The sequence below is a fragment of the Hylobates moloch genome, unplaced genomic scaffold, assembly GCF_009828535.3.
Source record: "Hylobates moloch isolate HMO894 unplaced genomic scaffold, HMol_V3 SCAFFOLD_2, whole genome shotgun sequence".
Lineage (NCBI taxonomy): Eukaryota > Metazoa > Chordata > Mammalia > Primates > Hylobatidae > Hylobates > Hylobates moloch.
In genome coordinates this window covers 176,034,862-176,044,905 of record NW_026652277.1, presented here as the reverse complement: position 1 = coordinate 176,044,905, position 10,044 = coordinate 176,034,862, and the positions used below count along the sequence as shown (strand labels likewise).

The window sequence follows — 10,044 nt, the reverse complement described above, 5'->3', positions numbered from 1 at the left end:
ATAAACAGAGCCCTACACAGTGGGTCCTTAATATCTCTATTCTCTCTTTGTGTGTGTGACTTCCCACATACAAAACAGAATCTGTGCTTTAGTTAAGTTTACTCACAGACTCTCATTATAATCCTATATTCAGTGACTCATAACTTTCTGAAAACTTTTTGGCTGAAACTATTTAGTCTTGTGTTTTGTTTTGGCGTTTTTTTGTCCCAGAAAGGTGATTTTGTGTGACTGTTTAAGACTGAACCAAATTGTGTTTTATTTTTGAGTCATGGGAGAGGGTATTTAAAAAACAGTCTCTGCCCTACAACGTAATCTTTAAGTGGTACGGCCAAATTATTTAGATTTCATATGCTTCTGAAGAATGTCTGGGTTATTCCTAAGACTAGCCTGGTTTATCTGTGGACATGATCTTTTTCTACAACCATCAGAAAGCTACAGATGCACCATTTTCCCCCAAACACTGATGATGCATCTTCAAGACCGTAAGTCCAGTTGATTTTACGAGGGTGAAAATGCCTCACAGGTCTTATTCAGTGCTGGTAAAAATGAGCGCGGAATATTTTAAAGGACCTGGTTTACAGAGTTAAGGCAGACTTTCCCCAGGAGCGGCTTCGGTGGCCGTTGAGGCATACAGACCAGAGCTTCGGCATTTCTGACCTCAAGAAGTCAGTTCTCAGAAAACGTCTGCAGGGTGATCAAGAATTCATCCACCTCTTTCTTTCTCCCAACCTGCACATCAAGACGCTTGGAAGGAGCCCGCTGTAGATTAGGGAGGAAGAGGCCACCTGAAGAAGGGAGGGAGTTTTGTACCCTGGACTCCCTGACGTCTGTCGGACAGACCCCGCGGTGTTTCTGAAAAGGAGGGGTGTGTGGAACCCCGTGGACAGGAGCAGACAGGGACGGGAGCATGGTTTCACTTGCCCTACACAGCTGATCCCTGCCAGACCAGGGCCACTACCCAGGCCTAGGATTTCTCAGTCTAGGACCACGGTTAGCAAAGCTTTTTTAAAAAAAAAAAAAAAAAAAGCAGAAAAAGCTGCCTTAGCAGCTCCTCTCTACAAACCTCTTGTGTTAAGAAAAGGAAAATATTCACAATGATGTAAATAGACTTAACACTACTGACCTGGACACGTACAAATGGTTAAGGTGGGAAATTTCCTATTATTTTATATGATGTGATTTTTACCACAATTAAAAATGTTAAAAAGGAAAATTCCCAGGCTGCAAACCTGGCAGCTTCCCTCTCTTTATCTGCCTGAGGAGAACGGCCTCCCTCCTGCTGGACAAGCAGAGCGCAATTCTCCTCCAGACCCGGCTCAGGCCTCCGCAGCCGGAAGGAGGACTCCCTGGAGAGCGGGTCCACCTCAAGCAGTTCCTCTCCCCACCGCACCCACCTGCGCTCATGGCCGAGCTGTTACGCCATGTTTTTCATGTTGTTTCTTGTGTGTCCAGTCTATTTTCCTGGCTAAAGCGGTCATCTCCCTCCAACGGAGACCTGGCAGTGTCTCCTCTGGAGCCTCTCCCGCAAAGCCCCCCAAAACCCCACACCTGCGTACTCGCTCCCGCAGGGCCCGCCACGCTCACGTACACACTTCCACAGGGCCCGCCACGCTCACGTACACGCTCCCGCAGAGCCCGCCACCCCCGCGTACACGCTCCCGCAGGGTCCCCTCCCCGCATACACGCTCCTGCAGAGCCCGCCATGCTCACGTACACGCTCCCACAAGGCCCGCGTCGCTCACGTACACGCTCCCGCAGAGCCCGCCACCCCCGCGTACACGCTCCCGCAGGGCCCGCCATGCTCACGTAGATGCTCCCGCAGGGCCCCCCCCCACGCCCGCCGACACACTCCTGTGGAATCCATCACATTAGTGTACACGCTCTGGCAGAGCCTGCCACACTCACTTAAACCCTAAGAAAATGGAGGGCCGAGATTGTGGGTTAAACCAAAGTCTACATTTCCTCTCTAAAAAAGGCCTATTCAAGTCAAGGGAGTTTTTTAAGGTATGTGCCTACCAGGATGTGGGTGGCAGAAGAGAAAATGACACCCACAAACTTTTTGGAAAGCAGAGGGGGTTCTGAGCCTGCGGCGGGGGAAGCTGAGCCCCGATCTGACTTGCGGTAGAAAATTCTTCCAGGCTCAAGCTCAAGACCTGGAGACACAGCCACCTCCGGCATGTGTGAAGGGCCGGCTAAGCCCGGGAGTGCTGGTGAGGCTCTGCCCGGATGCCTCCCTGGCGCCACACCTAGGCCTCAGCGGCATCTAGAGGTGAGTCGATGGGAATGGTCAGAGCGAGGGTGGACAGGGACGCCAGCCGCCACGGGGCAGGGAGGTCGTGTGAGACCAGGAGGGATGGGAGCCAAAGCCTGGCCTCTGCCCCGGCTTGGCTTCCAGAGCCTGGCAGTGAATTATTCACTTTCCAGGCCGAGGATTCAGAGCTCTTCCCCGGAACAGAGCTTGGAGCCAGGCAGGACGGACGACCTGGCCGAGGTCAAGGCAGGGACATTTCTCTTCACCCGCCTGGCTAAATATCAGAACCACACTGTCGCTATGAACACATTTTTATAAATATTTGAGTTAAATTGTTATTAAATTGCATATGATTCATTCCATAATTATGGTTCAGTACTTCTCGGTGAATCATTCAGTGATTAATATTTTCTGGATTTAAAAGAAAACTTTCAGGTACAATCAGGAGAGATACCTGAAATACAGACCTAGAAAACCCGAGGAAATCGAGACCCTCGTCGCGGGGAGGACAGACGGGTCCCCTGGCCTGCAGTGCAGGCGTGCCCGGAACAAACCCTTTTCCTGTGGCATGTGTCCCAGGTCACATGCACGGACGCCACGGTGCCCCTCGCTGTCCTAGTTCACCTGCACAGACGCCACGGTGCCCCTCGCTGTCCCGGGTAACCTACATAGACGCCACGGTGCCCCTCGCTGTCCCGGGTCACCTGTACAGATGCCACAGTGCCCCCTTGCTGTCCCAGGTCACCTGCACAGATGCCACAGTGGCCCTCGCTGTCCCAATTTAGCTGCACAGACGCCACGATGCCTCTTACTGACCCAATTCACCTGCACGGATGCCACAGTGCCCCTCGCTGTCGTGGGTCACCTGTACAGATGCTGCGTACAGATGCTGCAGTGCCCCCTCGCTGTCCCAGGTCACCTGCACAGATGCTGCAGTGCCCCCTCGCTGTCCCGGGTCACCTGTACAGACGCCACGGTGCCGCTCACTGTCCTAGGTCACCTGCACGACACCACGGCGCCCCTCACTGTCCTAATTCACCTGTACGGATGCCGCGGTCCTCAGCTGGGTGCCAAGAATGTCCCTCCACTACAGCTTCTCCAGTTTCTTCTCTACACAAAGATTATGATCTCACCCTTCCCATGAGAGAATAGAGGAATGCAGTTTTCTGCAGAAATTGGGAAAAACAGTAATTATATTTTACGACAATAACTGGAAAGGACGATCTGGTGGATAACGTGTTTTACACCAGCTTCGAGGTTTGATCTACAGAGATGGCATTTTGGGGGAGCAAGCCAGAGCCCACTCACAGCCCTGAGCTATCTGGGGCCACAGTCACTTTCCACAGGCAGGCATGAGTTCTCCAGCCTGAAGCGGGCCACTGCCTGCTGACCTGGAGCGACGCAGAGATGCTCCTTGTCCACACTTCGACCCAAGACCGGCCACTGCTCCCCACCTCAGACCTTGTCCTCTGTCCACAGTCACGTTGCCTGCCTTTCCCTGGAGCCCACTGCCTTGGCCACCCATGGCTTTGTGATGTGTGTGTTCTGTAAGGAGGACGTCATCTTCCCGCCCCTGTCTTGACCCCCTCGTCTGTGAAAGGAGACCTGTTGCAGGCTGGCGGAAGCGGGTGAATGCTCGTCCAGCCCCGAAGCAGAGCCACATGCTCAGACCCATCATGAGCGCATCTGTTGCCATGGCTGTTTCCAGCAGCTCGCTGTGTGTGTGCCAGCAACTGCGCTGAGCATTTTCCTTACATTGAAACTTACTTCATTAAAAAATAAAATCAAATAATGACTGTGAGGTCGATAACGTTACCGCTTTGGCGATGAGAAAATGCATGCCCGGCTCACGTGGAGAGGCCAGACTCAGCCCTCTGACTCCAGCGGCCACAGGCCTAACTGCCTCCCAGCAGTGGGCAGGGGACCTACTGGTGGAACTTACTGGCTCCGGCCACTCCAGGAAAGGAGGTGGGGGCCGGGAGGTGGGGAGCTCACCCAGGGCCTTGGGCTCAGCACGATGGAAGGTCTTCTAGAACCAGGTCCCCTCCTGCCCATGGTGCAGAGCTGCTGGGCCGGGTATGCAGGGAATGGTGGTGAGGGGCCCATGAAGGAACGCCTAGAGAGAGACCCAGCCATGAAGGGCCGGCGGCCAAGAGCTCCCCACTGCCCCCGCCCAGGCAGGCTGTGCACCGCGGGCCTGAGAACAGCCTTCCTTTCACCAGGCTCCGTGCACGTCTGGTGTTTGGATTCCACACCTGAGGAAACGTGTGGGTGACCATCTGGCTGCGCAGACGCCTGCAGGGCCAGGGACAGTCTGCCCCTCCTTCCCAATGGCAAACAGCCTCGCGACGGCGACGGGACAAGCTCTGCTAAGTAGTCAGCCACAAATTTGTTTTGTTTGAAGGAAATAAGGAACAATTTTTCTATTGTATAAAACCAAAAATGTAGCACTGAATTCCAGTCTGATTCACTCTGTTAGCAAACTTAGTTCCCACGCTGACCTCGGTCTCAGGGAGTGAAGTGAGGACTCCCTCCACCTCCCAAAGAACTTCAGACAAGCTCTGGACCTTCCCGCCACTCCTGGGCCATTCGCCCCTGGAGGCCTAGATTCCCATAACTGATCCCCACCTGAGCCCTGGGGAAGCCTGGGGCGCCCCGAGACTCTGCATCCTGCTGGGAGCCCCCCAGCTTCACCTCTGAGCCTGACACCAGCTCTGCGCAGCTCTCGTTGGCCATCCCTCGTCCTGCAGCTGTGCTGGTACCTTCTTGCTGTCTCTCTGACAGCCACAGATATGAGGCTTTAGTGCACAGCAGATCCTTCAGGGAAGTTTTGTGGGTCACAGGGAACAGGTTATACATCACAGAAAACATCACGTATCAGATACCCCCGTTTTTTAGTAACTCTAATGTTTTAAACTTATTAAAGTAATCACGAACATGGGTGCAGAAAAATCTCAGCCAGTGCAAAGGGTCATGCAACAGAAAGCGAAGGTTTTCCGTCTTTTGAGTCTCTCCCACTGCTCCACTACCTGGTTCCAACGCCTTTTGTTTCTGGCTTTCAGCTCTTCTTCCTGACCATTTCCATAATTCAGAATAATGCATAGATACCACTAATATGCGGGCCCACTGATTTCTAATTGTTTTCATAGATAATACATCAACACAGTTTAAAAACTAAAGATTATTCAAAGCTATCCAGTGACTCCTTCTCCCCTGTGCACCTGTCTGCCCCTTTCCCACTCCCAGAGGCAGTCCCATCTCACGGTCCTACATGTGTCCTTTGGGAGTTTATGCACACAAAAGAAAATAAAGATAGACCTTCCTATTTTCAGCCTTTTTTTTTTTTTTTTTTTTTGAGACCGAGTCTCGCTGTTATTACCCAGGCTGGAGTGCAATGATGCAATATCGGCTCACCGCAACCTCCGCCTCCCAGGTTCAACCGATTCTCCTGCCTCAGCCTCCTGAGTAGCTGGGATTACAGGCACATGCCACCAGGCCCAGCTAATTTTGTATTTTTAGTAGAGACGGGGTTTCTCCGTGTTGGTCAGGCTGGCCGCAAACTCCCGACCACAGGTGATCCACTGGCCTCGGCTTCCCAAAGTGCTGGGAATACAGGCGTGAGCCACCGTGCCCAGCCCTTTCAGCCTTTTTTTTTTTTTTCACACTAAAGATAGCACAATGTAGACACTGTTTAGGACCTTGCTTTTTCACTTAGCAGCTGATTTTAGAAAACTTTCCATCTGGGCACCTGGAGACGCTGCTCCTTCTTTTGTAAACTCCGTAGCATTCCATGGCCCTGTGGGCTACAGATTTTCCCACCAGCCCCTCGTTGTTGGCATCTGAGCTGCTCCAGGTGCCATTTGCACATCATTGAATGTGTTTGCAAGGACATAGGATAGGGCAAGGGCATTGCAGGCCAGGGGTTCACAGGCGAAGGGTGTATCTGTGTACTTGTGCACCTGTTCCTTCGACACACAATGCTAAGTTGCCCTCTACATGGGATGAATCCTTCTGCCTTTGGATGTATCAACTTTATGCAGTTATCCACTGACGTGAAAGTTCAGGAGTTTAACATTTACATTGCCTGTCACCACCCCCTTCTTAGCACTTCTCAAATCTGATCATGACTTTGTTCGAAGCCTCACCTGTAGACTATGCCTATTGCTTCCCCGCATTATAACAAAAGGAAATGAGCCAACCTGCACTCCCCACTCTCCTCCCTTTCTTCCCACCTCACAGCCCTGTCAGAGCCTTCCTTCTAGATTGTTAAAACATGTAGCTGTCACTTTCCTTCCTATGCAATGACTCTAAAATGTTCCTTATGCTGATTTTAAACACTAAAAATGTCATTTATATTTTATCCTTTTATAAAATTATTTCCCTGCACAATTAAGTGGCTTGAGACTGTTCAAACTAGACTGCTTAAAGGAAAGCGTTTCTGCTGGTTAAGTGGATATTCTTTCTTTATACTTTTTCTGCTGCTCAAAACCATGTTGAATTTTACTTTGCTTTATGTGCTCTTTTACTCACTCAACAAATATTAATTGAGTCAGGACTGGCTATGTCATGGTCAACAAGCAGACAGAACACCCCCTCCCTGGAGCTTATGTTCTAGGGACACAGAGCACATGGAGCCATCGGGTGGCAGGGGAAGCAGGAGGCAAGGCCATTGTCACCTGAACGAGGAAGAGAAGGCTTCACTTGGAAGGTGATAGCTGTGTGGAGACTTCAGGAAGACAGAGAAGGAACGAGCCATGTGGATATCAGGGGAAAGTGCCTTCAGGTGCATGGGCAGCATGGCAACAGCTCTGAGGCTGCCTGCTGTGTGGACAGGGTGGTCAAGCGACTCCTGACGCTGGAATGGGCCCCAAGGGGGTGGTGATAGGAGGAGTGAGGTCAAGTGACCAGAGTGCAGGGTGTGCAGTGCCTCAAAGGCCATGCTGAGAAATTTGGATTTCAGTCGAATATTACTGGAAATCACTGAACTGTTTAACAAGGCAGTGTTATTGTCTGACTTGTGTTTTTTAATCAGAACTCCCTCTACTATGAAGATAATAAATTGGGAGGGGGATGTGGAACATGAGCAATGGAGGAAGGAGGATGGTAGAGCATTCCAGACAAGAAGTGATGGAGGCCTGGGCCAGTGTGCAGCAGCAGTGGTGGAAGATCTGGGTTCAGTTCTCCTGGGCCTCCAGCTTGCCCACTGCAGATCTTGGAACTTCTCAGCCTTCAGAATTTTATGAGCCAATTCCATATATATATATGATAATTTTAAGACTGAGTTTTCTGAATTGGTTCTGGTATTTCTAGAATTGGCTCTCCAATCTTATTAGAGTTAGAGATGCTAATGATTCTATTCTATTTTCCAGTGGTAAAGAGAGCACTGGCAGTCCATGGCATGATTTGGAAATAAAGACATGCAAAATATCTCCACCGGATCCTCCTAGTCAAACACTGATAAGAAGCAAGGATCTGGATAACAGTGAATATGATACTTTCAAACATGTTTGGAAAATGAACAAATAGAGTGAGATTGGCTGGTTGCTTCTAATGTCACTGGACAAAATGGGGAAAGAAAAGAATGAGCTCAAGGATTCAAATTCCCAACTCAAGCCCCAGATAAATAATCTGAAGCTTCTATATGCGCCCTAAAGGAGACCTTCATCTCCTGTAGCTACAGGGTTCAGATCACTGAAAATCAAACCCAGAATTTCATCCTATAACTGGATGAATTACAGCCCAAGTTGAACTCTCAGCCTCTTAGGATGTCTACTGTTAAAATGAAGTCATTGAGTGGGAAAGAATGGAATCCTGTAAGCTAGGACGAGGATATGTGGGAAGACCCTGGTAAAGCTGGGGACATTGATCTCCTAAATTCTGGTGAGTCTTTTTGCCAACAAACATAGCCTTCCCACCCCCAATGGAAATGGCCTCTCCACCCTCAGTGGCATCAGCCATTCTACCTCTGTCTGAGGGGCTTAACCTTTCTTTGCCCAAGGACGTGGTGATGGCTTTTCCTGAGGCAGTTGCCATGCAAGACAATACTGACTTCTCAGGGGCCACCACCATCACCACCCGTCTCTGTTTCACTTCTGGACCAATCACCAGACTCAAGTCCCAGCAGACCCCCAAAGGTGAGATTCAAAGCATGCCCCATGAAACAGTGCACTACTCTCCAAGAGAACTACATAGGTTTTCTAATTTGCACAGACTGAAATCCAGGGAGCACTGTGAAAATGGATATTAGGGGTGGGATAATTGTGGAGGAATGTAAAGTTGGACCAGCCACAATTTATTGATATGGGCTCAGTAAGCAGAGGTTCTGCATTTAATGCTGGAGTTTGGGAAGTGACAAAGGGCTCTCACAGTATGTGGGGTTAGTTGTCAGTGAGTGAAGTGAAAATCTCAGGCCTGCCTGGGTCTAACATAGAGGAAGAGATCCAAAAGATTAGAGATATTGGTATATTAGAGTGGATTTGTCATTTAAGATCAGAAAACGTTCCTCACAAATTTATTTCTCAAAGTATCAGTGACCACAGTGACATCTAAGTTCTCCTGGAATTAGTGTCTGTTCAGAGCCATGTCTAGTAGTCCCTGAAAGGTTTAATTATTTCCTTTTCACCAATGCACAGTTACCTTGGAAGAAAACCATAGGTCTCTTTGGGGGAAGACTGGGAGAAAGATTAGCAGTATAAATTTTCGGCATGTTACTAGGGTACTTCTTTAAGGGGATGTAGCTTCGTCTTCATCCGGGGGTTCTAGGTCTGTAAATTGGCTCAAGTCTGAGAGTTAATTGAGGAGCCATGATTCTCCATTTTTTGATTCAAGTTAGACCTTTGTTCATTTGACGTAAAGCTTTTCTGCTTATATAGATCAAGCAAGAATTCAATAGGTTTCCTATTTCATTTCCAGAAATGCTGTAATTAACTCAACAATGCCATAGGTCTGCTTCAGTCGGACAGTTCTGGTTGCTCATTTGACTCTGCTATTCATCATGCCAACTCTGCCCACCATGCCTCTAGCAGTTGGGTCCTCCCCTTGTCTCCTGACACCCTGGGATCCAATTACTCCTGTTGCATTCAGGTTTTCTAGTTGAGTGGCTGCAGTTTCCACTGTGAAGTCTGGTCTATACAGAAGAGATCACAGAAGTGATCATCAGAAGGGACTGTCCTTCAAAAATTCCCCTCACTAACTTATTTCTCAAAGTATTGGTGAAAGGGAAAAAGCAAGTCAGAAGCAACACCACATCCCTGAAGGGATTGCAGAGATTAGTGCCACCATCAAAGGCCTGAAGCATGCAGGCGTGGTGATTCCCACCACACCTGCATTCAACTCTTCTGTTTGGCTTGTGCAGAGACAGACTCTTGGAAAATGATGGTGGATTCTTATAAACTTAACCAGGTAGTGGCTACAGTCACATCTGCTATACCAGATATGGTTTCTCTGTTTAAGCAAACTAACACATTCCCTGGTAGCTGGCATGCAGCTACTGATCTACCAAGAGCTTCTTTCTCCACCTCTGTTCATAGGCAGTCTGCTTTTGGCTGGTAAGACCAGCAGTGACCTTCACTGTCCCACTGAAGGGGTCTGTCCCCTCTCCTGCCCTGTGTCATGGTTCGTTTCCAGGGATCTTGTTCGTCTTTTTCTTCCACATGATGTCACACTGGCCCAGTACATTGACACTGTGCTGGTGGTACCTAGTGAGCCAGAAGTAGCAACCGCCTTACAGTTATTGGTGAGACATTTATGTTTCAATGGTGGAAAATAAATCTGACAAAAATTCAGGGGCCCTC

General features: G+C 49.4%; 1 long non-coding RNA gene across 1 annotated transcript; it reads left to right on the top strand.

Moving 5' to 3' along the window:
• Positions 1–1,868: 1,868 nt before the first annotated feature.
• LOC131381888 (uncharacterized) lies at positions 1,869–2,545 on the top strand. The gene is made up of 3 exons (XR_009210919.1): positions 1,869–2,004; positions 2,139–2,269; positions 2,425–2,545. It is a non-coding gene; the product is annotated as an uncharacterized LOC131381888 (long non-coding RNA).
• The last annotated feature ends 7,499 nt before the right edge of the window (positions 2,546–10,044 follow it).